The sequence below is a fragment of the Sorex araneus genome, chromosome 2 (genome assembly GCF_027595985.1).
Source record: "Sorex araneus isolate mSorAra2 chromosome 2, mSorAra2.pri, whole genome shotgun sequence".
Taxonomy (NCBI): Eukaryota; Metazoa; Chordata; class Mammalia; order Eulipotyphla; family Soricidae; genus Sorex; species Sorex araneus.
In genome coordinates this window covers 148321913-148328664 of record NC_073303.1, presented here as the reverse complement: position 1 = coordinate 148328664, position 6752 = coordinate 148321913, and the positions used below count along the sequence as shown (strand labels likewise).

Here is a 6752-nt window from a genome sequence, read left to right as displayed (position 1 = left end):
CACAGACTCTCAAGTCTTTCCCTCCCCCTTTGGTTTGGGTTAAAATGTGATTTCATGTTCAAAATGAAGTCTCATTTCCCAGTGCACTCAGCAGATTCATAAACATTACATATTGAAAAGCCTCTGGTTTCTAAGAATTTCCAAGAATTTCTTAATTTTTTCATTAAAGGAGAGTCAGACCAAGAAGTTAAGAAAAGAAAGAGTAACATTAAAATGATCGTTTGATGCATGATGTATGACTCGCATAGTCGATCCTCTTCTGCATCACTCACCCACACTGCATGACTTTCCGCGCCCCCATCGGTGCCTCCCAGGAAAGATAGGAAAGCTTCTGCCTTATCTTTGCAGCCCTGCCTGAAGCTGGGTGTGTCGGCTTACAAGTTCAACTCATTAATTTTGCTACTATTCTTTATTCTTAGAACAGCAACTCATCACTAACTGTGTCTCCATGGGCTTGCACCAGTCTGAACAGCAAACAAGGTTTTCATAAAGTGACTGGTCTCCCTGCCACATTCCTGTAACCAGCAGTGAGTCGAACTGTCTGTTATCAAAACCCCACTTCACCTCTTACTCCCCGCTTCCCCACTGATGAACTCGCCGAGAAACTAGATCAGTGTCTCAAGTTCTCCTTGCTGAGTGCCCTTCTCCATAGGTGAGGTTTGACCCTATATTGTAGGATTTTACAAAGATGAAGTTATTTAATAAATCATGAAGTATTTAGGAGAGTTCTTTGCACATAATAAACTGCACATGTGCTACTATTATTGTTATTTCTACTTAAACCTCAGCACCAAAAGAAAGCAGTCTTGGCTGTATTTGTTCAACAAAACAACACCAAAACAAAAAGGAAGCCATTGGATGTTTTTGCAACAGTACAATTTTCAAGTCAGACAGTCCTGAGTTTGACCCTGGACAATCCTACTTAAGTTGTGTGACTTCGGGCAAGTTATGAATCTCTTTGAAATCCAGTTTTCTGCTTGTAAAATGGAGATAATAACACCTACCACACAGGGTTAGAGGGAGTATCCAATGAAGTAATGTTTGGAAACCACTTAGCCATTGGTCAGCAGCCAGGCAGTGGAAGTTATTATATGACAGGTCAATCACATGAATAAAGAAACACTAACTTCTGAAAGCACTTAAAACTTCGATCCAGGGGGCTGGAGTGATAGCACAGCGGGTAGGGCGTTTGCCTTGCACGCGGCTGACCTGGGTTCTAATCCCAGCGTCCCATATGGTCCCCTGAGCACCGCCAGGGGTAATTCCTGAGTGAAGAGCCAGGAGTAACCCCTGTGCATCGCCGGGTGTGACCCAAAAACAAAACAAAAAAAAAACTTCGATCCAACTGGATCAGACAACCAACTAAAATAATTCTAATATCTGAGATTCTTACTAACAAAAACACAACAAATTGCCAAAATATGCAGGATAAAGTAGCATTCTTTGGCACTATTTTCTATCTCTCAAATTAGATTTTGTGTGCTATACAGATTTATAAATTAGTCATTATATTTAATCCCAACGTGGCCTTCCTTTTTAAATAATCATATTTTTTGCTTCAGCACATGCCTACAAAAGGAGATTTATTTACAGGTTCCATAAAGAACTATGATAAAGGTATAATGTGGACCTTCAGATTTCCATCTACAGATGAGATGAAATTTTGTGTGATCAAATGAAGGTGGTTGCAGACACTACAGGCGGGGCAGCAGCATTGCTCAAGTCCAGAAACCACATTTCTATCACATGTATTCCATCTCTTTCCCGGGGACTGCCTTTAAGACAGAATCTGATCAAATGAGCACAGCCTGGAATTATGCAAGTTCTCCCAAATGCAGAAAATAAGACTCACTTATTCAGGCTTGGACTGCCATTCCTCTCCATTTTCTTGAGTCAAACTCTGTCTTTCAAACCTCAATTTCTCCCTGCTGAGTGAAAGCAGACTCATTTCCCCCCACCAGTGACATAATCGTGAAAAGACATTGCAGAATCCCAATTCCTGATTCTGAGAGTGGAAAGACCTACAGAACTAACAGGACGACCCATGAAGGTCTCCAGGGAACATTGTCAGCCGAAGTTCAATTTGTATTCTGTCGAAGGGAAAAGTGTTAGAGTTCAACAACCTCTCCTTCCAAAAAAAGGAGGGTGGGGAGATGCACAAACATGAAGCACCCTTTCCCTTGGCAAGCTCCACCAGCACCTGTGTTTGAAGTACCTTGGTGTGACTAATGGGTTTCCTGAAGAGTGGGAGAAAGTTGTGACTTTGGCACTCAAGAAACCATGAGAGGAAATAAAAATGGAAAAACTCATATACCAGCTGAGGTCGATACTAGAATGTAATGGCTGCAGGAATTCTATGAAAGCAGCTGTTCTTTTGCATTTTTATACCCCCTCAGACCCCCTTCTCTCTCAGATCTTCAAGAATAGTATCAGAAAAGGAGCACATTAGAGCTAAAAGCCATCTATAAAATTATCTCATCCCAAGGTTCTCGGTTTTCAGTTGAGGAAATGAAAGCCAGATGCGAAGCAATAATAAAGCATCCAGGAAAGAGGATTGAACTAGAAATCACTTATGCTTTCATCTGCCTTTTTAAAAACATTATAGTTTAGGTCACAATAATGCTAATTTTTAAGGGCCACACCCAGCGATGCTCTGGGGTTACTCCTGGCTCTGCACTCAGAAATTACTCCTGGAGGTGCTGGGGGACCATATGGGATGCTGGGATCAAACCCGGGTTGGCCAAGTGCAAGGCGAACACCTTATTCACTGTACTATCGCTCCAGCCCCTAATGCTAATGTTTATGGTCTTAACGTGCAAGGTTATGGCACCTTCAGTAGTACCAAAATGCCAAAGACTTTACAGGGAGAGAGAGAGATGTATTCAGGTCAAAGTAAGTGCTATCTTTAACTCTATTATATAGATACAGCACCTAAGGTTCAAATTTAGTGATGTTTGGTTCTTAAACTACCCTGTTAGGCTGGACAATCCATAGAATTATCAGAGTCAACTTATATCAAGTAGCTCCTTAATAATTGAAGTTGATCATCAGGTAAGATAACCCTTACCTTTTTCTCTATTCTGAGGGCACATAGAACATGATTATTGGAGTTCACGTGATTTGTGATTGTTGTCTCTGCATGATTTGACTTGAAGCACCATGATCACTCCTCTCTGATTCTTAAAATAACTAACTAACTAACTAACTAACTAACTAACTAACTAATTAAAGTTAATACTGAGAAGATATGCCCCTTTCTTTGAATCTTGAGGTGTTTTTTTAAAAGTGTTAAACAATCAGTACATATAATCCAATATAACATTTTATTGTATTTGCCTCTACACACATACACACATACACTCATACACACATGTGCATACTAGAAATGGAAGTCAAATAGAGTCAGCATGCCAGACTTTTAAATTGAATCCTGGTCATCTTTCTCAATTTCTCAGTTTTTTTCTGTAAATTATCACTATAATGTCTTGCTCAAGGAGTTGTTGAATGGATAAACAAAATAATGAATCATTAACTACTGTTAATGTATATATCAACAATATATATAAACTATAAATCAAAGATAAAGTTTTGTAAACCATGAAACACTCTTAAAATTAAGAACCATTTTAAGAAACGGATAACGGCTAAAGACCCTCAGTGAAAATTTCCATATGTGATACAAATCACAAACATATCAGAGAGCTTACAGACTCTCTGAGGAAAATAATTTAACAATTTAACACATCTGATTTGAAAGAGAGAAGCCAGCTACAGAGATTAAGAGATTTTTTTCCCCGATTTTGGAAGTGTTCTTTCCCCCAGGACTTGATGCATTAAAGGATTTGGCTGCATCTAAGTGGAGGGAAGTTGAATTCAGTTTTGGGTGAAGCCTGACTTCTCACAATCCTAACTTCTCACAGATACGAATTCAAATCAGTTATAGGCTATCAGAAAACCTCTGTCATTCTGTTACATCTCTCTTAAACACACTTGTTCAGTCTTGCTGCCACAAGCAAATCAAATATTTATAGAATTCAGAAATAGACATTTTTATCATGAGCAGGGCTGTTTTGTTTTGTTTCATTCCTATAGCCCTGGGTTTCAATCACCAGCTCCGTCTGATATGAGTCAACATAAAAGACATTTTTCTTGTCAGAAAATGAGACTAGTAACTTTGACTTCTGCATTTAGTTGTAATGAGATTAAATTACATAATTTATAAAATTGTGCTCAAAAATGTGTCTTATAATCAGAGAGAAAGCTCAATAAATAAAGATTATGATCACGATCACAACTGATATTCTCAATACTTATATCCTTCACTGTTGTCAAAGACTGGTTGATCTTACCATCAATTAAAAGCATGTTTTGGTCTCTGGGACACCCTTGGGAGGGGGCAGGTCAAGTCCTTGCCCAGTCAAAGGCATGGCAGCCACACCCACACCCCACAGCTGTCGCCATGCCAACCACCCAACTTCACTGCTTCATGACTAATTTCTGTAAGGTGCCAAACTGATGAAAAACCCAGATACCCCAGTTTTCAGGCTGAATACTCGGAGGTCTTCTCAGAGTGAGGGTGGACAGCCTCCCCCCTACTCCCATACTTTCAGAAGCCCCTGAAATCACACCCATCTCCACAACTACCACCAGGTAAACTGGTTTATGCCCAGTTACATATCTTGGAGCTTCTGGAGTGCATGGCTGCAAATTCTTCAATACTGACATCTCATTACGAGTGCACCAAATTATATGGGAAAGTAACACATATGCCAACTATGCCCAATAAACAATAACACAAAAGGCTGAACTAGCAACGAACAGCTTAGTAAACCCTCAGACAAGTACTGAATTGACAACATGGAGAGATATAACAATTTTCACAAATTTTCTTTTACTGAATTAATTTTTTATAATTCCATTAACCATTTAGTTGCAATAAGCAATTTAAAGTAAATTATTTCTTGTCTTTTAAGGGGCAAGCTTGGGGAGTGTTTGGGAAAGTAAGGACAATGGTACAGGGAAGTTCACACCATAGAGAAACTGGTTTTGGAATATTGAATCCCTGCAACGACTGTATTATGAACAACTTTATAAAACCTGGTGGTTAAATAAAAAACAGATAAATAAAAGTATGTTTTGGTACAGCTACTTATCTAGAAAGTATTTTTAAGTCTGGCTACTAAGTTGTCCTATAAGGGTATTAAGGTTTGTAATGAGTTGGACTTGGTTTTTAAGCTTCTGACTAAGTTGCAGATGATTGTATGGCACAGAAAAAGGAAGAAAGTGTAATGTGCAGATAGGAAAGACTAATGGGTAAATCTTTGAAGCTCACTTAATTATCAAAAAAAGAGATTATTTGGAACCATACTACAGGGAGTAAGGCACTTGTCTTGCATCCAGCCAACCCTAGTTCAGCCTCTGGAACCAGAGATGATCCCCCAAGCATTCCTATGTATGATCTTTGAATAAGTAAGCCCTAAGTAAGTCATGAGTAAGGTTGAACACTGCCAGATATGACGCCCAAACAAACAAACAAACAAACAAACAAACATAAAAGATTATTTGCTTTGATTAAAAGTGGCTAAGAGAGGGGCTGGAGCAATAGCACAGCGGGTAGGGCCTTGCAAGCGGCAGAACCGGGTTCGATTCCCAGCATCCCATATGGTCCCGTGAGTACTGCCAGGAGTAATTCCTGAATGCAGAGCCAGGAGTAACCCCTGTGCATCGCCAGGTGTGACAAAAAAAAAAGTGCCCAAGAGAAAGCTAGAATAAAAAGGCAGGATAAAGTAAATTAAATGGTACGTTTCTCTTATGAGAAAAAACTTCAGGAAATAAACTGTAATAATAATCTGAGTAATGACTACATAAATGATCTCATTTTGTGTTAGAAGATTTTGAGTGGAAACTTAATTGAAAAATGAAATAAAATGTCTGTCTAGAACAGAATTAGAAACTGGAGGTATAGGTCAAGAAAAACTAAGATGTTTAACACAAAATCTTGTCTCAACCTGAAATCAGTGGCTATTACCGACTTACATATTGTTCATAACATGTGTTTTTCAGAATGAAGTAATATTGTTCTTTATAAACAGCAGGCTACGATTATTTTATATTTGTAAAAGAGAGAAAATTTAAGAGTATGATTAGTTAAAATACGGTGCTAAAAACATGACAAAAAGATTTCTGTTTTCCCTCACATGAAGCCCCCTCCCATGAATGCAAACAATGGAAGTGGTTAGCCACAAGAATTCAGAAACCGGGGGCAGGAAGTTCTGGAGAGTTGAATGTCCAGTCACAAGCTAGCCAGCTAATCCTGACCATCTCAGGTATGGTCTAACACAGCAAGGTGAATAGACACAGGCTGAATGAAGATCCCTCCAATTGCCAGGGATTTCAATGTCTTCCTGCACACTCTCATCACCCAAATCCACCCACATTCCTAGAGTTTTCTTTGCCTTGCCAGCTTATTCTGCTTTGTCTAGGAGCCTCCTAGAGCCATCTGCAGAGACAATACTGAGATTCATGTCTGGAATGCTTTAACATACCATCCAACCCACTCCCACTCTCATTTTTGCCCGAGGAAAGATTCACAAATGCCCAAGGAGCTCTCTGACCCCCTATAAGCAATCTCTTGAGTCTTTAATTATGGGCCAATGAAAACAGTGCCTTTAGTGAACTGCTGCCTCCCTTCCACCTCTGACCCGTGGTCAGGCACATTGCCCTGATTGTTGCCAGATGGAAATTGTTAATGA

At 39.4% G+C, this 6752-nt stretch overlaps 1 non-coding gene across 1 annotated transcript; it reads left to right on the top strand.

The window, feature by feature from the left end:
* Positions 1–3044: 3044 nt before the first annotated feature.
* On the top strand, positions 3045–3178 carry LOC129402953 (U8 small nucleolar RNA). Its single transcript, XR_008628966.1, has one exon. It is a non-coding gene; the product is annotated as a U8 small nucleolar RNA (small nucleolar RNA).
* Positions 3179–6752: the final 3574 nt, after the last annotated feature.